Genomic DNA, 24,151 nt, shown 5'->3' with positions numbered 1-24,151 from the left:
ATAATGCGTCATTTTCTATGTAGATAAGCATTTTTGTACCGAACGCACACAAACACGCTTCAGTGTGTGGTGCCCCACTCTGTGACAACTTCGTACATAATAATAACCCAAATTTGCGGCTTCCACTAACGCCCTCCTCTCATTCGCACAGTCGTATCATATACTTGTATGTTAAAATGTATGGCAGCATCACTGATTACTTGAAATGTTTGGTCACACTTATTACCTTCAAAAGTACACTGAGGTAACAGATAGTTAATAAGTATCATTGTAACTACCTGAATTATTTATAATCAGACTTAATACATGAGTGATTAAGGCCAGGTAACTAAATGAAAAAAGGTCCAGGTTTCTTCATGTTACCAGTTGCACCTCTGCCTTGCAGGTAACACTGCTTCTTTGTTTTCGTAAACTTTCCCTGAAATATTTCTTACCTCACCCATGATATGTACAGTTTTTTTTTTACCTCCGCCAAGGAGGTTATGTATTACTCCGCGTTGGTTTCTTTGTATCTGTTTGTTTGTCTGTTATCAGGATTACTCAAAAAGTTATGAACGGTTTTTGATGAAGTTTTATGGACGAGTGGGCCATGGGCCAGTGAAGAAATTATTTCCGAAGTGTCCCGCACAATATCTCCAAAATTTTCAGTCAGTTTCAATGAAATTTTGTGGAAAGGTGGGCAATGGACCAAGAAAGAATTGATTAAACTTTGGGGCGGATCTGGATTCGGATCCGGATCCTATGTCCACGGATCCGGTTCCGGATCCTCTTTTAATGGCAATGGCATCAGCGGAGGTATGCTCTCTCTGACCGCTTTCTAGTTTTTTCTTGCAACGTTTGGTATAATGTATATCAAGGTAAAAAGGAAGATACACTACTGTCTGCTGCTGACAACCAACCATTTCACAAATAAAAGTTTATATGTACCATGATCTTTACAATCTGCAACCATGGCAGAGTTTAAACTGAAACTCTTGTTCGTCATAAGGTGCTCCAATAATATATTATTTTAAAAGAATATTTATTTCTCGAGGTCATATAATTATCACATGTACTGATTTATTTGGTTACTAAACACGCACCATGGTCTGTATGCATCCACCACAGATCCATATAAATGAACGAATACATCAAAGGCCCTGGCTTTGATTAGCAATTAGTATAAATATTAAACACATATAGCCACGTTTTAGACCACATACTATTTTCAATATCAGTATAATAGTATCAGTTTACAACGACAGACAGACAGACAGACACACAAAGCAGAAAAAAAAGAGGATAATTGCTTAATTGGTAAGTCTCTCTCTCTCTCTCTCTCTCTCTCTCTCTCTCTCTCTCTCTCTCTCTCTATCTATCTATCTATCTATCTATCTCTCTCTCTCTCTCTCTCTCTCAAAATTTAAAGCGGGAAAATGAAAGCAAGGAACAGACAGCGAGAGAACAAGGAGGTATCGGATGGTAATAGCTGCCCTGCATCTCTCTCTCTCTCTCTCTCTCTCTCTCTCTCTCTCTCTCTCTCTCTCTCTCTCTCTCTCTTTTTCTCTCACACACACCTGTTGCTGTCTAACTTGTTGCTGGCCCTTGTTTCTCTCTGTCGGATAGTTTCTCATTTGCATTTTTGTAGCGCTTTCATGTATCTTGCTGTCTGGCTGTGGAGAGAGAGAGAGAGAGAGAGAGAGGTGGATAAATGAACGATTAGTGATGGCTAACGAGATAAAATATTACATATACACAGAGAGACTGAAAGAAAGATTGATTTTCCATTTCCTCACTGGTGTATTCAGTTTTTCATCACTTAACTTATACGCATTTTAATTTTTATGAACAAGGATAATATTAAAGTCATCAGTAGTATATCAGCATACATATTGTTCAAATTACTGATTTTCAGCTATTTGTTGTTGGATGTCTTTGTTGATGATTATGCCCTCCGTCATTCATTTATTTTGTCTTTCTCTTTTTTTTTATGTTAATTTATTTGTATAGCTTCTTCTTCTTCTTCTTCTTCTTCTTCTTATTATTATTATTATTATTATTATTATTATTATTGTTGTTGTTGTTGTTGTTGTTGTTGTGGACATCGCTCACCATTTCTCGTTTGCTGTACTTTTATACAAATCTTACTGTATTCTGTTCATATGCTTCTTCATTCCCAAATTCATGGAAAGAAGCCAATATCCAATCAGTTCCGAAGAAAGGAAGTTCCTCTGACCCCTCTGATTACAGACCAATACCTGTCACATCTTCTCTTGGTAAGGTATTTGAAACTTTAATTAATAAGCACATTGTTAAACGTCTTGAATCCAACAACTTAATTAGTGATAGACAATATGGTTTTCGCCACGAAAGATCCACCATTGACATACTCAATCTCCTAACTCATACCATCCATCAATCAATTGACCTACATGGAGAAACTCATGCAGTAGCTCTTGATATCTCTAAAGCTTTCGACAGAGTATGGCACCGTTCCCTGCTGTCCAAACTCCCTTGCTATGGACTAATGTCTTTGTCCCTTTGATTTCTTCATATCTTAGTGACAGGAAAATAAGAGTGAAAGTAGATGATGTACATTCCAATTTCCGCTCAATTAACGCCGGCGTGCGGCAGAGATCAGCTCTGGAGCCAACCCTGTTCCTAGTTCATATTAATGATCTCTTATCTGTCACCCACAATCCCATTCACTCATATGCAGATGACTCAACACTACATAGTTCATTTACACTCAGACACCCATTTACAAAGTCTAGTATCTCTACCTCTCAACTCAGTACAGCCATCTCCATAAATCAAGACCTATCTATGATCAGTGAATGGGGACAAAACAACCTTGTCTCTTTTAATGCTAGTAAAGCTAAATATGTACAATTTACTAATAGACAGATATTGCCAGATTCGTACATTACCTTCAATGCTACTAATATTCCCATCTCCAAAAGTATTGAAATTCTTGGCGTCTCACTTAACAATGCCCTCAGCTGGACCTCTCATGTTAGATCACTTGCTAAAACTGCCTCAAGAAAACCTGAATTATTGTACAGAGTCCCTAACTAACTGACGAGCAGTTAGCTATAATTTATAAGAGTCATGTGCGCTCTCAGCTTGAATATTGCTCACCCTTGTGGAATGGTTGTGGAGAGATTGCATTAAAACAACTAGACAAAGTTCAGAATAAAGCTGTTAGAATCATTAACAACCCTGCCATTACATATAAACTACCTCCCCTACAAGTAAGAAGGAATGTTGCCTCCCTTGCATTATTTTACAGATATTTTTTTAGCAAATGCTCAGACGAAGTTGCGTCCATGGTGCCACCTCTCCATGTCTTCCCTCGTTTCTACACGGGCATCTGGTAGCGCTCATGACTGGAATGTCACTCAGCCATATTGCAGAACTTCTGCCTATCAGAATTCTTTCATTCCCCGAACTGCATCTCTCTGGAACTCGCTTCCCCAGAGTTGTTTTCCTCCAAATTTCAACCCACAGCTGTTCAAGTCTAACTGTTACAGATATTTTTTGAACAGAGGTCACCAGTAATCTGGTGTATGGAATATTTTTTTATTCATTTGTTTTTCCTCCCTCCGTTCTGTTATTTAATATACTGTATATATATATATATATATATATATATATATATATATATATATATATATATATATATATATATATTTGTAAGTTTATTTTTTATCTATTTATTTATTTATTCATTTTTGTGCAGGCATTCTTACTGTATTTGAAAAGTTAATTCTGCATCGTGGACATGTAACCCTCTGCCAGCTCTGGACTCAGTAAAGTCATTATAAACGGCGACTGCAAGACGTTTATGTTCAACTGAGGGGAACTCGAGCAGTCAGAGGCTTAACTATCTCGAGGACCCTTTGGACTGCCAGAAATTCTCTCAGCCGAATATTTGGGTCTGAATTTTGCCTAAGTATAACACACAAATCGCTTCTTGGCAGTGAAAGGGTTCAGCATTTATCAGTGTGATTTACAAAATATACATGCTGCCTTAGTCGGTGTTTTTAATAATCGACAGTATCACAAAAGTCACTGCGTGTCATTTTGACAGTTTACATAATTACTAAAACAGTAATTCATTAATATTTGAATGTTGTTTTTAAAATTATCCTGTAATTAACAGGGTAATTTAGAAAGAACTGAATGCTGATTTCTTACATATATAATATATAATTAACCCCATCACTATCACAAGATTCCAGAGATCAGTAAAATCATCTGGCAGCGTCAAGAACCAAACAGAAAAGACCCTATGGCAGTGAAGGGGTTAATATTAATTGTATCTTACTTACTGTCACACGTCTCAGAAGCGGAATAATATCATCTGAGAGTCACTAGTCATAATTCTGACGGTGTGGAGGGGATAACTTATAAAGATATATAGATATTATATAGCTTTTATGACAGTTTAACCCCTTTCCTAAAATGACGTCATTCAAAGATAGATACTTACATACATACATACATATACTCGTACATGCTACTAGCAGATAAATTTAACTGACGGAGGGAAAACCTTTAGTAATTAAGCGATTCATGAAGTCTGACTCCAACCCATCCACAGCCCGGCGCTTTGTGTGTGTGTGTGTGTGTGTGTGTGTGTGTGTGTGTAAATGACATTACTGTTGAGGCGAGCAAAGAGTATGAAACCACTATTAGATAGGTTGTAGGATGGGGACACCTTTCCACTCACACCACCAAAACTGTGTTGCTGCGGAGACTTATAGCTACGCAGGATTTACACGCATCATTGGGAAGCTTATGAAATGGAATGGGTGTCACTTAAGCGATTTTTCTCAAACTTTGCAATCATATTGCTCAAAAAGTGACAAAAACTGAGCACCAAACAGCCCCTAAACTTTTTTTAAAACAGCACTACAGCACATTCCTGTTGTTGGATAGCGTATGAAAAAATATTAGATGTTATCTGATATGCATCTGTTAATCGGCCGCCATATTTCTAAAAAAAATTAAAAAAAAAAAGTGGCCACATAACACCAAGGTGAGCAACAAACAGCACCAAGACTGTGGTGTTTCGAGGACTGTTGAAAATACAGTTGGTCTTTGCACATTGACAGAGTGCTTGTAAAAACTAATATTTGCAACTTAAATGACTTTTCAAAATTTTCCACCATATTGCTGAAAAAAAGACCGAAGAAAGCGCCAAACTGAGCGCCAAAATTGGATTATCTCGGTAATTTTAAAAAATACAGCAGATTTACACACATCGGTAAAAAGCTAACGAAAATCGATAGGTGTTACTTCAGTACCTCTTCTAAAAATTCGCCAGAATACTGCTGACATGATGCCAAAAGCGACAAATTGTGCATCTATTTTGAGTCATGTGTGTGACCCGCCATGCTCCGGCATTAATGTCAGGCAAGTGGGATGGCACGCATCTTTTACCCAAAATATCAATGTTAGCAAGCTACTTCACTGACACGCAGTCTACATATTCAAGTGAGGACGCCCATAACTTTAAACAGATGTTATCTAATTGAATGGGATAAATATTCATTAAGATATTCACAAAAATTTAACACATTCTGCCCAAGGAAGAAATTATTTTTCATGCCATCTTCAGATGATATTATCTAGCTTATGGGAGACCATTTGAAATGGGGGAGGGGGCAGACACTTCCTGCAGTAACCCATTCACTACAATAGGTCTTCCCTGAACTGAAAAGAATCATCTGGAGCTAAAAGAAATACAGTAAAAAGGTGTCATCACTGAATGGTAGAGTGCTCAGCCACCCTTTTGCCCCAGCCCTGCCCACCCCATCCATCCCCCTCCGTCTCATTCTAACTCCCACCCACCGCCCTCCACACCCTGCATCCTCTCGAGTAATTCCTTGAAACACACACACACACACACACACACACACACACACACACACACACACACACACACACACACACACACACACACACACACACACACACACACACACATACGCGCGAGCGCTTGTACACCATTCTTCAACAACCCACATAACTCTCTCTCTCTCTCTCTCTCTCTCTCTCTCTCTCTCTCTCTCTCTCTCTCTCTCACATAAGGAATACATGAACACAGACACGCATCCACGCTCCTGTCTCTGGAAATAGAGGGTAGGCTGCGTTTATGAGGGGTGGACACGCGATATTGACACGTATCGTAGTGGTTATCGTAGTGGTTATTGGTACCTGTGAGATACTCGTACTTCGGGGCATGTATTTTTAAGGGCTGTGTCTCCCTCCCTTCCTCTTCGTCTATATTTCCCTTCCTTACTTCTCTTATTCTTTTCACCCACCCCACCTTCCAGTTTCCCTCCTCCTTCCTTCATATTCATTTTTTTTTTTTTACTTTCCTCTCTCCTTCCCTCCCTTTTTCTCCCTCCATTCCCTCTCCTCTCCACTCCTGTCGGTCTCACTTCTCTCTCTCCCTTCTCCCCCCTTTCTCGCTTCCCTTTCTGTCTCTCCCTCCCTGAGAGCCTCCCTCTCTTACATCCTCTTCTTTTTTCCCCTCTTCTCTCTCTCTCTCTCTCTCTCTCTCTCTCTCTCACTCCCTGTACCCCTTGCCTTCCTTTTCTTCCCATTTCTTCCCATTTCTCTCTACCACTGTCTTTCTCTTTCCTTTCTATTCTCGCCCTTTCCTTCTATATTTCTCTCTCGCTCCCATCTTTCCATCCTTTCCTTTCTTTTCTCTCCCTTCCGTGTTTTTTCATTCCCCACTCCCTCATATTTCCTCTCCCTCCCCGTCCTCTGTTCCCCTCTCCTGATCTCCTGCTCTTTTCAATCTCTCTTATTCTCTCTTCTCTAACTCTTATATCTTTTCCTTCTCTTCTCTTTCAGGGTAGAAACAATAAGTAGGAAAGCTAACAACAGATCTTATAAAGTTTTTAAGTTCTCTGGTACAGAGAAGATTAGTGCTGCTATAACTGTTAGTTGAAGATTAGGACGGTAAAGCAAAGGGCACACCCCCATCCACCAAACCTACAGCTGAGTATCATTAGAAAAACTGTAAGGGAAAAGTAACGTCAATTTCATAGTAACATTGAACTGTTGCTGTATTCTCAGGGATTTGGATGAGAGTAAAATGATTGGTTGGCTGGGTGGCTAGAGGGTCGTCAGTTGGTGAGAGCTGACTGAAGATGCAATTGCCTGAGGAAGGTCGAGTGAAAATCTCGAAACGTTGACAGTCGGGAGTGGTCGCTGTAAGTCCGGCTCACTGTTGTCACTTTTGAGTGTTACTGTATGACGGTATCTAAACTGTAACATCCCGAGTTGCAGAGAAGCAGCATTGGTATATTCTTATTAGTTTATTAATCACAGTTAATAACAGTGTCTATGAACAGCAAATGAACACTGACAACACATCACGCCTCTGGCACTGGTAGGAGAGAACTGGGAATGTAGCGTGATGAGTGTGGTACTGAGTCACTCTTCAAACAGTGTAAGCAAATATGCTTTAATAGAACTTATTTGAGATTATATGAATGCCAGAATCCTGGGATTTAAAAATATATATATATATATTCTATTACTCCATTCAATGCAGTACCAGACAAAAATAGATACAGTATGTGAGTTTCTGCATTATACAGTTATTCATTTGTATAGCTTGGAATAAGAAGCTAAATACTTGTCCATACGACTTTTATTTGTATTCCTGTATCGCTGTCTAGCACGTTCCTTGGCAATTGCTATAAAATGCTGACAAACCTATCAAGAACTGTTTTGCTTAATTTGACCATTTTTATGACCTTTACCTGCAGTATAATTCGAAGTCAGTTGTGCAGTACTTATCACCATCCATATTGTGATGTCCTTAAGATCTTCCCCCCCCCCTCTCTCTCTCTCTCTCCCTCTCTCTCTCTCTCTCTCTCTCTCTCTCTCTCTGTTCTTCCACATTATTGGCATTATACCTTCCATTCCCGTCCTCCTCACTCCATTTATCAAACTTAAAAGAATACTTTAGATTTTTGTTTCTATGTATGTGACAAAGAAGAGTGGGTTATTGAGGGAAACAAGTAAGTGAGTGTGTGTGTGTGTGTGTGTGTGTGTGTGTGTGTGTGTGTGTGTGTGTGTGTGTGTGTGTGTGTGTGTGTGTGCCCCTCTCCTATACTGCCCCTTCTCTCCAATATTCAATTTTTTTCATTTACATACAATTTCCTTTCCGTAACCATTCCATCCCTTACATAGTCCCAACCCATACATATTTACATACATGTTTACAAACATTGCAGCCCACTCTCACCCATCATCTCCTCCATAAACCCAACCCATACCCACTATACACTCTACTCCCAATCCCACACCTCACACACCCAACCCCCACATCCTACATTCCACACACCGCTCTCATCTCTTGTATTACCAACCCCAGGACCCACCCCAATCCCTAAACCTCACCACAACCCCCTCCCGCCTCATACATAAGCCCAAACGTTCCCACAACGCTCAGTCCAAACCCCTCACCCCACCACCACCACCACCACCACTACAACCAACACCCATCTCCTATATATACGCCCAACACCCTACACGCACTACCCTTATACTCCACACCACACCACAGCACCATACGTAAACCATAGCCACCCCGTACCCTCACAACTCACACCCCCAAATTCCACCTCTATATTCCACTCGCATATCTCGTACCTTTTGTAATCCCAACCCAGCAAACCAGTAACTTCTTGTTCCATATTCCCATTCCTTGCATAACCCAGTTCACTCGACACTTGCACACTCCATCACCACCACACATCTTTTGTGTGATCTCAACGCACCCTACAACCCATACCCCAAAACTCCACAACACACAACCACCCCCATCACTCACGTAAACACTCCCATCTCCCAGCACAAAACCTTACACCTCACCACCATAATCCATCTCTTACGCTAACTCATCCCACCCACCCACCGCCTCCCTACTTCCAACACTGACAAACATCATGCATACACCCCGACACTCCAAACCAAAAACCCTGTACCCCAATACTCATTCTTCCATAGCCCTATCCCCTACACCCAGCCACATCCCATCATTAATACGAAGTCGTTCCAACCCACAACCAACTCCCATCCAACAGTCCCACATTCCATACCACCCCACCCCACCATCATCCTCTGTCAACTGCATAACCCAACCCACCTGATACCACCCCACACCCATCACACAAGAGGGGACATAAAGAGAAGTGACTCGCCCTTTAGTAGCCGTTGCTCCTGGCTATCCTGTTGTAGGGAATTGGACGGGTGTTTTCTGCAAGGGGGTCCAATCCCACGCCGGCTAGCAATTTCACACGGGTGAATAACTTTTCTCACGGTTGAATTTTTCTTTACGTCAAAGCCATCCATTTTTCGGTGAGTGTGGGATGCGGGTGTTCTGGTGATTGGAATGGGAGTTTTCTATTGTTGTGGACGTGGAAGTTTTCTGTTGTTTTAGCGTGGAAGATTCCTTCTCAGTGAACGTGAATAATTTTAGTGATATTCGTTCTACATACGCTGGCTGTTGCTTTTCACGGACGGGTTGTTTCCTTACGTCAGTTTTTTTTTTTATCATTTTTCTTTTTTCTAAAAATTATATATGGATGTTCCCTAGCGATGCCCATTTCCACAGGAGGTGACATTTTCCCACAAGCGAAAAATTGTACTCTGCCAATTCTTTTTTTCGGTACATCATTTGGTCTCTCCATATAGGATTTTTTTTTTCTTTGTACTATGTGTTTTACTTTGTGGGGTCATTTCCAACATCCAGTGCCATTTTCCAGAGGTTTATGATCTTCCTCGGCATTATTACTTTATATATTATTTATTCATTTTATATGATGGGAATAAGTTTTCCGTTCACGAGGAGGAGGAGAAGGATGGCCGCCGTATTCAGCACTGTAAAAAAATTTTTCTGACGTGCAGTATATTTGTGTGATTTACCTTCGTTGTATTAACATAGTTTATTTTTATGTATATTTGCATTTCTTATCTTTCTGTCTGTGTCTGTCTGTGCATCCATCTATTTCTCTGTGTATCTATCAGTCTATCTGTCTGTCTTTCTATCAGTTGCCAGACGCCTAAATCCCGCACGGGCTGGCCAAAACGAATCGCCTGCATGTCATTCTTTTAGCCATTAGGTTGCCCTTTCTCCTACACACAGCCCTCTCATTTTTACACGTCTTTACTCATCCCTCCATCTCACCCTCGTTTATTCGTGGAATATAATTATTTTTTACTGGTTAAAATATATCTTCAGATATTTTTACTACATTATTACATATTCCCTAATACTTCATCAACTTCATAATGATTGTATTGTTTCGTAGTACCTTCCCACGCTAATTTAGGTTCTTCCCAAACCTCCACATCTTTATCCAAACTCCAATATCCTACTACATTTCCCAGTATTGTCGTATATCCCATAATATTTTCCCAAGCCTCCAGATACTTACCAGGGAATCATACTATTATGCAGTGCTTCATAATAACTTACCAACACTTTAAGCTCTATTGTCCTCCTAAATATTTTCGTACATTCCATATTTTTACCAAATTTCCAGATATTCTCCTGCGATTTCTGTTAATTGTTCATGCTTCATAATATATTTAGCTGACTTTCTAAAACTTTTCCACACCGCCAAGTACTTTTCACACATTTCGTACTCTCTCACGCCTCCCGAAAATGTTCACACTTTCTAAAGCTTTACGACGCTTCCTAATACTAGCTCACCCTTCCTAATACTTTCCCATGTTTCATTATACCTTCCCAAGCTTGTAGTAGTTTCCTTATCATTCTAATGTTTTCTACATTTCTTAATACTTTCTTAGGCTTCATTATACTTTCCCATACATCTTATTACTTTCCCATGCTGTGCTTCCTATTAATTTACTGAGCTTCCTAATACTATCTCACGCCTCTTGTTACTTTCCCATTGTTCCTAATTCTTTTCCACGCTCCCTGATACTTTTCCTCATTTCCTAGTTTGTTTTCCACGGTTTCTGATAATTATTAATGCTCTTTCAGTATCTCAGTCCCTCATACTTCACATTCTTAGCCTGTTATTTCCCGCGAGGTCTGATATTTTCTGCCGCTGTACTAATATATTGTCTCTCACTTGTTATCATCTTGCATTGTTTCCTACGTCCTTACCTTTACCCTTACTTTCCCATAGAGTTTTATATACATTCCCACAGTCTTACTTGTTTTCCCACGTTGCTAGATGTTTTTACGCTGTGATGGATTTTTTTTCTTAATCTCGTACTTTCCCACACTGATAGATCGCGTTCCGTATTGATATGTTTCCCCACCATGGTAGATATTATCCCACCGTGGTAGATATTGTCCCATGGTGGTAGATACTGTCCCACGGTGGTAGGTATTGTTCCACGGTGGTAGATATTATCCCACGGTGATATTGTCCCGCGATGGTCGAATTTGTTCCACCGAGCTAGATGTTTCCCCACTGGTAGATATTTTCACACGGTGTTAAAATAATCTTCTCCCACGGTGGTAGGTATTATCCCACGGTGGTAGATTTTGTTCCACAGTGGTAGATATTGTCCCACGGCGGCAGATACTGTCCCACTGTAGTAGTTATTGTCCCACGGTGGTATATACTGTCCCACGGTACTCTTTCACGGTGCTAGATATATCCCCATAGTCTTACAGATTTGTTCATTGTACTGTACTAAGTATTCTCTCATTTTCCCTTGTATATCATCATATTACTATAGTTATATTCCCATGGTGCTACATATTTTCCCACGCTACTGATTCTCTCTCTCTCTCTCTCTCTCTCTCTCTCTCTCACTAATAGCAACTTTGAGGGAACTCTGTCCTGCTCGTTCAGCGTCATGCATGAAACACTAGGGGCAAATTGATGTTTGGGACTTTGTTGAGGGTACGCTTTTTTGAGAGAGAGAGAGAGAGAGAGAGAGAGAGTCTGGGAGGAGGGGGAGGAAGAGAAAGAATGACAGACCGACAGAAACAGTGACAGCCAATAATAAATGCACACACACACACACACACACACACACACACACACACACACACACACACACACACACACACACACACACACACACACACACACACACACACACACACACACACACACACCACTAGACAGAGGCAGTATGAGCCTGTGATACATTGATTCCAAAAAAAGATTAATTTATGGAAACATCCGGACTACACATCGATAAATCAGTTCCCCCACCAACATTATTCAGGGAACTGGAAAGCTAAAACACACTTTATTTCCGTCACTTCATGTGATGTTTATATTTCTTTTACTATTCATATTCATTTCCCTATTTCATACACCTTATCTTGGCGGAGTTTTTTGTTCTGCTACCTATTTCTCGTAGCGTAGTGGCAGAGTAAAATCATAATGCAGTTCCACTCACCTTCGCAGCACTTTTTCGTGACGAGCACCATAGTTTAGTGTCATTATCTTGTTATAGTTCAGCCTTTACCCTTGAGAGATGGCAATTTTAGACCATGTTACGAGAGAACAGAGTAGGCAGTGACTGGTCCATTGCGTGACTGGAGCCTCAATTGGGCGTGTGCTGACGGCAGTGAACCCAGCGTCTCCGTCTCACCTGACAGCAGGAGATCCGAACCTTTTTATCTGTGGGTACAAGGCCAGTGTCCCTTCCGTCTCCAGTGACAGTATACTTTTCAACTTAGGCTTTAGTTGTTGGTGTTGTTGTTATGGCGCAGGGTCGTCTGAATTGTGAATCCAGTAGACTGCAAGCTGAAGTTGGCCTCCTCTTGCAGTCCGCCATTCTCCTTCTTTGGGATAGGGAGTGAACTGAGGAACATTTGCATAATAGGATAGTGGAGCTGCCCTTTTATATCAGTGCCACCACGTAAAGGTGTCCCTCTCCAGCACCGACACAGCTCGTATAAATACCATACAAGAGTCTATGAAACTGCCCGATACAGGAACCTACTGGTAAGGAATGTGTGCCACGGAGCCTCCTTCACCCCTTCAAGCATAATTAACTTTTTTTTTTTAACTCTTGTAGCTGAAGCGTCAGTGGAGAGTAGATCTAACCCCTCCCGTTCGAAAAGTCTGTCCGAAGGTAAATATAATCGGCTAAAGTTAGAAGAAGGGTTAGGGACGGGAATATGGTCCCTTAGTCTCCTTCTAAGCTGTCCCCCGAAGCACTTTCAGGCTCTTGTGACTCAGAGGTGTATAAAACAACGTGACTACAGCTGAAATAGAATTGCAGAGTTACCCCAATGTCACGGGGTTTTTATAATATCGCGGTAATTTTGATATAAATGGTTAAATATTATTTAAATTGATATTTATATTCAATAATATTGAAGAGCAGAGACAATGGTTGTCTTGCTACATCAAGCAACGATTACTTTACGTTGGCTTAGCACGATTCTCTAAGAACGAGAATTTATAAACTTTCTCAACAGTACACAGCAGAGACTAATTACTCACAATTGCTGAATTACTGTACTGTTAGCCTCTGGAGAAAGTTACATCACCCCTGACAATAAATAACTAATACTAATAATAATAACATCAGGTTCTTGCTGATGCATTAACTCCTGGCACAACGGATTTTAAGTTAATACAACAAGACTGGTCTAAGTACCAGTTATGAATAGTAAAACGTTTATGCAAGCTAGGAGTTATGTGGGAAATAAGCTTAATTCGGAGAAATGAAACACGAGTTTACTTTACATGAAGCTCAAGGAAAAGAACTGTTAAATTTATTAATTAAAAAAAATAAATTTAACGTTACATTTCAAATCAAATCAATGAGACGCACTCGCTCACTCACACAGAAGCTAAATACTTACGCCTAGGAAAAACACCTTAACTAAGCTCTTAAAACTACAAAATACACAAAAGAAATACCAGTCGATGAATACTGTGTATCACCACTAAGGTGGGAGAGCTGGGATTAACTGTACTAATGGAGCTTGGGGTGCTATCTGACCTCTCCACTTCTGAGCACAGACCCTTTCTCCGTCACAGCAAACACAAAACTGAATTCAAATAATGCCTAAGCAGGACGCACAGGCCACCGGAAGAAGGCGTGGCTAACGGTTGAATGAAGCAGAGGCAAACGATAAAGAAATAATTGTATCGCTCAGTAGCGCACTTAGTGACGTGCATTAAATCGGTCACTTTTTGAAAACGGTGACGAATTATTTGAAAAGTATACCCCGGAATGGAGAGAGAAACGGTTAACTGAGCGATACACAGTGAGTTTTCCACTAATAGTTCGTGGCTTCTCACAAAAAGAAATGTCGCGAATTGATTCGTGACATTACGCCCCATGAAAATTAAATCTTTCTTCCTTCAGAAGAAAGATTTCAATATACATACATATAAATCCTAACTCAGTCACACAAGATTCACACTGTGGTGTGTGTGCTATCCTGCTACAGGAGAAAGTCGCAGTCGTCAGTGAGCGAAAAACCTCGTATTTACGTTAATGGAAGCAAGCTTGAGGGAAAAACTCCGTGACGACGGTGAAAATCCTGTACTCAGGTCAAACTGAGCGAAAATTCGCTACATTTACACTGACAACTAATTGTTGTGTAGTGTGATGTATGTAATACACAGTGTAGGTGTGACAGTTGCAGTGTAACTGTACCTACGTGTAAAATGACACAGTAAATAATATATGGCAATGACGAAGGCAGAGGAGAAGAGGTGGCAGCGTGCGGCAGACGATCGGCTGGCCCGCACAGCAAAACTGCTACACCCATTGCTGAACCTGCAAAACCAATTGAGGTGGAGCATCAAAAGTGTCAATGGGACAAAATTCTTATTATGTTACAATTACTCTCTCTGGCTAGCAGTCAGTACATGCTATGAAAAGTACACTCGAGGTCGCCATTAATTATAGCACACGATTATGGTCGGCAAGTTGAGAATCCCTGTGCAAACTCGGGTCTTCCATAGCCTCGAACTGCACACGGGTCCTCAACCTGTGCCTTAACCTACAGTTCTTATATTAATATTGGAGAGCTGAGAATCCTTGTGCAAACTTGGGTCTTCCATAGCCTCAAGTCGCCTCTGCAGAGTTCTCACTTCCCCCTTAACCTATAATACAATACTTATATTAGTACCGGGAAGCTGAGAATCCTTGTGCAAACTTGGGTCTTCCATAGCCTCAAGTCGCCTCTGCGGAGTTCTCTCTCGAACTTCCCCCTTAACCTACAGTACTTCTATTAGTACCGGGAAGCTGAGAATCCTTGTGCAAACTTGGGTCTTCCATAGCCTCAAGTCGCCTCTGCGGAGTTCTCTCTCGAACTTCCCCCTTAACCTACAGTACTTCTATTAGTACTGGGAAGCTGAGAATCCTTATGCAAACTTGGGTCTTCCATAGCCTCAAGTCGCCACTGCGGAGTTCTCTCTCGAACTTCCCCCTTAACCTACAGTACTTCTATTAGTACTGGGAAGCTGAGAATCCTTGTGCAAACTTGGGTCTTCCATAGCCTCAAGTCGCCTCTCAACTTCCCCCTTAACCTACAGTACTTCTATTAGTACCGGGAAGCTGAGAATCCTTATGCAAACTTGGGTCTTCCATAGCCTCAAGTCGCCTCTCAACTTCCCCCTTAACTTAAGGTACATAATTTACATGTACAGGCCCTGGACATACTGTGTCCTGTGGGGCCAATGGGCGAGACATCAGGTCTGCACCCACTTCACCACTACCCTGTCTCTCAACTGACTCAGAGATTACAGGTGTGGTTATGAACGGCACAGGAAGGACATGTCCCTGATCAGTGGTGATACTTTGGCACACACTGCAGGAACGGACAAAACTGTCTATGTCTCGTCCCATCCCTGGCCAGAAAAAGTCAGCTCGGATACGGCCCTGGATCTTCCTTTTGCCCAGGTGACCTCCTGAGGCTGGACAATGACCCCATTGTAACACTGCTGGGCGGTACTTGGCGGGAACGACAAACTGCAGTCGAACCTCACCCTCGGGTGTTCGTGACTCACGGTAGAGCCGTCCTTGTTTACAAAGGAACTTGGCTCGACCTCCCCGTGAATACTTAATCACTCGACCCTTTTGTTTATTCCGCACGGCAGCAAGTGTCGGGTCAGAATGTTGTTCTTGTACAACAAGTTGACTGCACATCAGATCTTGCGGCGATTCAATGATCACTGGGGTGACACAATCTGGAGCCTCAGTCATGGCTCGTGTTACCGCAGCAGCCGAAGTCTGAGTGGCGCCATCATCGGAGCAACTATCCTTGGCTCCTTGAATATTGCCTACTATCAAGTCAAATAGAGGCTCTGGCATGACAACTGCAAGTGTCATACCAGTATAAAATGGAGATGCCACCTGGATACATGCCTCAGGGAACAATCTCACTGATCCATCAATAAGCTTTGCATGGATCTGTCGACCTGTATACTGCTCAGGCCGAACTAATCTCTGCTTGACAGAGCAACCTGAGGAACCATTGTCTCTCAGGACCTTCACAGGAATGCCTCCCACAAACCCTGGCTGTACAAGGAAGGTACTGTCACCTGTGGTGGGGCCTGTGGAGGAAGCAGCTAGCCACGCATGAGGCTGCTGAATTGATGTGGCAAACATTGTGCCTTGAGAAGATGGAACATTGGCCATCTGTAGAGGGGGGGTTCACTGTCACTGTGGGACTAGTGAACTGTGGGGAAGTACCCACATTGGTAGGGACGTGACCACCAGGCTGCTGCTGAGGAATGAAGGCTGCATTCGCTTCCTGCCTCTTTTGAGCTGGTGGTGAAAAACTTTGTCCCGACGGTCGGTTGCGTGGCTGATACTGCTGCTGGTTAGGGTACTTGTTGTACCCCTTCCACTCAGGTTTCTGAGTGTTTTGCCCCTGGTCCTTCCACTGCGGTTTTGGACCTTGGCCATTATTCTGAGAATGACTTTGGTGCTGGGATTCAGTCTGAGACGGCTTCCCAGACTTGGCAGTATCTTTTCTGCTCCAGGTGTTTTGCTTACGAGCTTGATACCCGTATGCAGTAAAGAATGCGTCAGCCTTCTCTGCCATTTGGCTGGCATCTTTCACCTGGCAGATCTTAAGCTGTGCTATGAGCTCAGCAGGCCACGACCTCTCTAGCTGTGTACGCAGCATAAGGTCAATTATCCCCTCACGCGTGGAAGGAGTTTCATCTTTCTCCATCCACTCATTTAAGTAAGCTGTGAGACGATCAAGGAACTGAACAGCTGTCTCCTTGTCTTGGAGACGAGCTCGCATGAACTGAACTTTGGCGTCGTCTACTGTGAGACCATACGCCTTAATGAGTGCAGCTTTCATCATCTCATATGTGAGATTGTCTCCACGGATTCTGTGGAGAATATCGAGGGCAGGGCCCTCAAATAGGCTAAGAAACTGAAGCCGCTTAGCTGCCTCATCCAGTTGATATAAGTCTGCCATGTCCTCAAAACGAGCTATGTACGGCTCGATTCGCTCGCTTTCCTTGTATGAAGGAAGCTTGATGCGTGGGGTCGCCAGGACATGTGCAGGGAGAAAGCTCGTGGAGCTTGGACCAACTGCACCAGACGTGTCTGAAGCCAAGGAATCTCGCTTGAGCTTCATCATTTCAAGTTCATGTTTTTCTCGTGCCTCACGTTCGGCACGTTCATGTTCTCGTTCTCGCTCGCGTTGTTCACGCTCGTATTCGCGCTGTTCTCGCTCTTTTTCTAACTCGAGCTCGCGTTGTTTCTGCTCGTATTCGCGCTGTTCTCGCTCTTTTTCTAACTCGAGCTCGCGTTGTTTCTGCTCGTATTCGCGCTGTTTCTCACGCTGCTCTTGTTCATAAGCACGCTCTCTTTCACGTTCCTCACGCTGTTCTCGCTCGCATTCGCGCTGAATCCTACGCTCTTCACGAGCATCTTTCTCACGTTCTTGCTCGTAATTGAACCGTGAGAGAACGTAACTCTGTATTTTCTCTGGGTCTGTGAGACCAATATCTTTGGCTTCCTGTACATATACAGCTGTAGCCATGATGCTAGCTCAATTTACTAAGTAACCGAAATTGAGTACTGACTGCTTAGCGACGAATACTAATAAACACAAGTAAAGAATACAGACACAAGCTAGTGGTGACCAGTCTTATCTAGTTAACTGGCAAAGAATAAATCAAAAATGTAAATGACTGGGAAGACTCAATAATAAACACAATGGGTACGGCGACTTCCCAGGAGCGAATAAAATCGTCTGGCGTTACCAAGAATAAACTAGAGTTAAGTACTCTATTGATTAATAAAGCAAAATTCACTTGCTAAATTAAGGGTAAACACCAGTAAGCTTGTGCCTATAAACTTTAATGATAAATACCTAAATATGAATGAGTGAGCACTATCTCGTGAATAGCTTTAGAGCTAGGAGTTAATATCCTGGAATGAGGTCGCCAATTGTCACGGGGTTTTTATAATATCGCGGTAATTTTGATATAAATGGTTAAATATTATTTAAATTGATATTTATATTCAATAATATTGAAGAGCAGAGACAATGGTTGTCTTGCTACATCAAGCAACGATTACTTTACGTTGGCTTAGCACGATTCTCTAAGAACGAGAATTTATAAACTTTCTCAACAGTACACAGCAGAGACTAATTACTCACAATTGCTGAATTACTGTACTGTTAGCCTCTGGAGAAAGTTACATCACCCCTGACAATAAATAACTAATACTAATAATAATAACATCAGGTTCTTGCTGATGCATTAACTCCTGGCACAACGGATTTTAAGTTAATACAACAAGACTGGTCTAAGTACCAGTTATGAATAGTAAAACGTTTATGCAAGCTAGGAGTTATGTGGGAAATAAGCTTAATTCGGAGAAATGAAACACGAGTTTACTTTACATGAAGCTCAAGGAAAAGAACTGTTAAATTTATTAATTACAAAAAAATAAATTTAACGTTACATTTCAAATCAAATCAATGAGACGCACTCGCTCACTCACACAGAAGCTAAATACTTACGCCTAGGAAAAACACCTTAACTAAGCTCTTAAAACTACAAAATACACAAAAGAAATACCAGTCGATGAATACTGTGTATCACCACTAAGGTGGGAGAGCTGGGATTAACTGTACTAATGGAGCTTGGGGTGCTAGCTGACCTCTCCACTTCTGAGCACAGACCCTTTCTCCGTCACAGCAAACACAAAACTGAATTCAAATAATGCCTAAGCAGGACGCACAGGCCACCGGAAGAAGGCGTGGCTAACGGTTGAATGAAGCAGAGGCAAACGATAAAGAAATAATTGTATCGCTCAGTAGCGCACTTAGTGACGTGCATTAAATCGGTCACTTTTTGAAAACGGTGACGAATTATTTGAAAAGTATACCCCGGAATGGAGAGAGAAACGGTTAACTGAGCGATACACAGTGAGTTTTCCACTAATAGTTCGTGGCTTCTCACAAAAAGGAAATGTCGCGAATTGATTCGTGACACCCAACCATGAGAGGGCTTCTGGAAGGCCCATAGGACCTATTCTCAGCTCATTAAAAGCTCCTCGTATTAGATGTCACATGATAGTAGAGATGACATAAGTTTATTCATATGAACTCAGGAGGGTTTCTGCCGCCGTTTCCTTAGAGATGTATTCTGCATATGAAACATTACTGATGTTTTTTTGTGCCCTGCGTATGTTATTTTGTACGGGCATAAACTACGTAAATTACATAACGAAGGCAACCAGATGCAAAAATGAACTGGCAGGCGAGAGTTGGTAGGAAGCTTCTTTATCCAACGGTAATACGTGCTCAAGCTGTCCTTATAATTAGTTCAGTGTTGCATAGTAGTATACGATGCGACTGAAAGGTAACACTGAAGTTTGAAAATGAAAGTTGCCATTATATTTTTTAATCCTGCTGAGTTTCGTTTGTTAATTCAAGTACTAATCAGTTTATTTCCTGTGAATGGTACATTTTATTCACTTGTTATTATGCTCGGATGGTTTTATGCACTTTTCTCATGCAGTCATAATACTCTCTCTCTCTCTCTCTCTCTCTCTCTCTCTCTCTCTCATAAAGAAAAAACCCTTATTTCTGTAATTTCCCCACAGTTTCCTCACGCTTCCTCTGCCTTGTTTACATTTCCACGGTCGTGAGTATCCCACGCTATTTACGCATAATCTCTCATAATTTACGTATTATATATGGTCATGCAATATTTCGTGACCTTTCCTTGTTTTCCCTATGTTTGCAGGACTTTAAAATTACAGTCGTTAGATAAATAGTTATCGCTAACCCATTCACTTTAAAGGGCTCTTCTAAGCTGAATAAAGTCGTCTGGCTGTAGATGGAATACACACACACACACACACACACACACACACACACACACACACACACACACACACACACACACACACACACACACACACACACACACACACACACACACACACACACACTGATCGCTCATAATAATGCGAATCCTTAATCACAGTATTTTCATTTCATTATTTAGCGTTTTTATACACACTTTAATTATCCCAGCGCGATTGTTTCTTATCCTGCCCTACTTGGTGTCTTGTGATTAGACTTGCTAGTACGATAACGCCTCCTGACGGATCCGGTTAGTTTAGGCTTGATTTTAGGACCTTGATTTTAGGATGGCTCGGTCGTAATGGAGGAACGAAGGGAGAAGGGAGATTTTGGGGATAGTTTTAGTTTTTTTCTCATTCAATTACAGCTCGTCACAGGTGCACTGGCATGTGTTCACCTCCTGCCATAGACTCAGTTATACGATCCCAGAGGCCCAATAGTCCTCCTTCGTGCGACACACTCACAGGTCACCTACCCAGTCGTATTTACTGCTTTTTATATAGTTAAGTAGTAAGAGTGTTAATTGTGTGGTTCTGGTGAAGTTATACATTAATTTTTATGCGTTTCCTTTTTATAATGTTTTATTTGGATGATTATGTAATATTAACATTTAATTTCAGTTTGTATACCAAAGCATTTAGAGTGTTATGTAACGTAAGAAAACTCTGGCATGTCTTGGATGTCTCCGATTTGGTAACTGTAGGTGCCAGATTAAACTAGAAGATTCGAGTGTAATATAAGATTAAATAAGGATGGGGGAGAGAATAGAGCAGTTTCAGTCAGTTTTAGTTGTACTTGTGGCTTTGTGAAGTTAGTGTAGCTCGGAGTTGTGAAGTTGACAGTGTAATTATTTGTTAAATAAAGGTAATGAGCGTGAGAAGCTCATGTTTACATACAACGTCCTAGCTGATCTCTTGTAGTACACCTAAAAGCTGCCACTAGTAAGAACAACTCACTGGGCAACGTCCTTCCTGTACTGAACTACTGTTGTTGAACCCTGTGGCAGCGTGGGACGAGGACTTTACAATATAATTATTCATTTACTAATTCTCGGATCTCGGCTAGTTTTTGAATGCCATGTACGCATTCCTAAGCTGAATAGGTTCGTCTGTCAGCAGCAAGAATAGACAACGTTATTTTCGTCATGGTGGTGCCAAAGCGAATTTTTTCAAATTGTCATTGTAACGAATGAGTTAACCAAGACTAATAGCGTAGAATTCATAAGAAGCGAGTGGAGGTTTTCCATCATGCAGTACCACAAGGGACTTAGGAGTAAAAATCTAGGCTCTGGAGCATAATCGCCTAGCCTCGTGTTCTTATGCCTCACAAAAGTACCATGGGACTGGATGTCACAGGTCCTGTTATCAGCACATTACAGTCTACAAAGTGTCAAAAATATTAGATTTATAAATTTTTCAAATTTTGCTTTACTGTAGCAAGGATGGTTGGTCGTCATTTATAGCAGCTGCAATATATACTTGAGGAATGTGTCATGGTCGTTGACAAGGGGAGGGCAATGGGGACAAAGAGGGAAGACATCGGAGGGAGGGCGACGGCCCCCGCCTACCACATAGCATACACCAGTTGTATAGCCACCTAACTTTTTATGCATTTACAGACCATTCACTACCACCCTCGGCATATTCCAAGCCATTTTACGCGTTTCCCCCTTTGCCAGTGTGGTATTAGTGGTGCCCAATACTCACACACCTGTCTCACGCAATATTCTATTCACTCACCTCCCCTGCCACGTATCATTTCAGCAGATTTCCGTGACAGGCGGTACTGCACACACACACACACACACACACACACACACACACACACACACACACATCCTATTTCCATATTACTATACCGATCGGATTGCTCGCTAATTGCACACACACTGATTCCATAACTTCCCTCTTCCCCACTCTCTCCCTCCCCGTCATCCCTTCCTCACCTACTCTCGTCCCTCCCCTCTCCCCCACACCTTCACCCTTCGTCCATTCCCCTCACCTACTCCTCCCATCCCTTCCCCCTCACCTCCAGTTCCTCCTCGCTTCCCTCCCTCTTCCCCCTCACCTACTCCTCTTCCTATCACCCTTACTCCCCCTCACCTTCACCTCTTGACCCTCCCCCTCTCCCTTACCTCCCCTCGTCCCTCACCCTCCTCTTCCTAATACCTCTAATTCCCCATTCTCCCTCTCCCATAGTCCCTCCTCGCTTCTCTTTCGTCCTATCCCTCTTCTGTCATCTCCCATCTCTCTTGGTCACCCTCACATTTTACTTTAACACCTTGCCCATTCCCTTACATACCCTCCCCTTCCCGTCTCATCCTCCTAACCCATTCCCTTTCCCTCTCTCCCTCTACTTTTTCCCTCCTGGCCCTGCCTCTCCTCCTCTTTCTATCCCTCTCCCTCGCCGATTAATTGCATAGAGGCGGATGGTACTCTGGGCTGGCAGGTAATGGGAGAGAAATTGAATCGCTGTGCCATTTCTCCATTATTTTTTGACGTTTTTGTGAGCGTCAGTGAGTGAGGGTGTGGGAGTGAGGTAAAGGTGGGAAGGACAGGGCCAGTGACGGGAGGGGTGAGGGAAGGAGTGAGGAGAAGAGAAAGGGATGGGGGGAAATAATATAGAAAGATGGGAGAGAGGAGGGAAGGAGTAGGAAAAAAGATAAGGGAAGGGGGATTTAGGGGCAGGAGTGTAGTGAGGGAAAGGGTGGAAAGAAAAGGAGGAATGGGAAGGAGAGTGAAGATGTAGGAGTGTGACTTGATGGGAGGGGTGGGGGAAGGGAAAGGGGTAGAGGGAAATAAATACAGTAGATGTGGAGAAAGAGGGGGGGGGGAGTGACAGAAGGGATAGAGAAGCAAAGGAAAGGGCAAGGGGGAGGGACAAGGAAAATGGGAGGGTTGAAGGGGGAGTGAGGGGAAGAAGTGAAGGAAGTTAGGCTAGGGCTCGAGAAGGGGAATGGGTGGGGGAAGTAAGAAAAGGGGTGGGAAAGGTGAAGGAAGGGGTGGGGGAAGCGAGAGGAGGGATGCATGGGGGTGTGAGGAAGGATTGGAGGAGTGAGGGAAGGGTGGGGAGAAGGAAGAGAGGTTGGAGGGGTTGGGAGTCAGTGCATGTGTTTGTGTGTGCGTGAGTCGGTGGGTAGAGGAGAGGCTGTTGTGTAAGTTGATATATGTGTTTAGGGTTTAGCATTGTGCAGCTGTATTTGAATTACGTAACTGTATGTGCGTGTGTGTGTGTGTGTGTGTGTGTGTGTGTGTGTGTGTGTGTGTGTGTGTGTGCATCGGTGGGTGGGTGTGGGTGGGTGTGTGGGTGGGTAGGTGAGTTCGTTGGCGGGATAGTGCCTGGGCGTGGGTGGGTGAGTGGGTGGCTGGGCGAGGGTAGGTGGGTGTCTGGGCGTGGATGGGTGGGTCGGTGGGTGTCTGGGCGTGGGTGGGTGGGTGGGAGGGTGTGTGATGGTGGAGTGGTGTTTTTAAGTTGACATAAATATGTGTGATATAACTCCCATACCATTCTAGTAGTAGTAATACCACCCTCGAAAAAATTTGTTATCTAATACTATAAATGCAAAACTCTGGTGTGTTTAGGAATACCTGGTATGAAATAATGGAGAATGTGTGAGGGACTGGATAATTAGAGCATAGTCGTTCCCTTTATTTATTTATTTTTAGCGAAATCCTCTGCAATGTCGGAGAAGCGAAATGAAAAGAAACTATCACCAGTTTCGGTAAGTAATAACGAGAAGAATTTAGCTTGTGAATTACTTAATCAACATTGTTTCTGTGTGAGAAATTTCATATAAAATAGATTCATTTGTTTGGAAATCAT

At 42.4% G+C, this 24,151-nt stretch overlaps 1 protein-coding gene across 1 annotated transcript in view; it reads left to right on the top strand.

Annotated features, from left to right (window-relative positions):
* jus (EB domain-containing julius seizure protein) overlaps positions 1–24,151 on the top strand; it is a 690,978-nt gene that overhangs the window by 413,935 nt on the left and 252,892 nt on the right. The window lies entirely within an intron of this gene.

Source organism: Coenobita brevimanus, chromosome 21, assembly GCF_032717465.1.
Source record: "Coenobita brevimanus isolate Jiangsu-jjx chromosome 21, ASM3271746v2, whole genome shotgun sequence".
Lineage (NCBI taxonomy): Eukaryota > Metazoa > Arthropoda > Malacostraca > Decapoda > Coenobitidae > Coenobita > Coenobita brevimanus.
The sequence above is the reverse complement of the archived record's forward strand: the minus strand, read 5'-3'. Positions and strand labels throughout refer to the sequence as shown.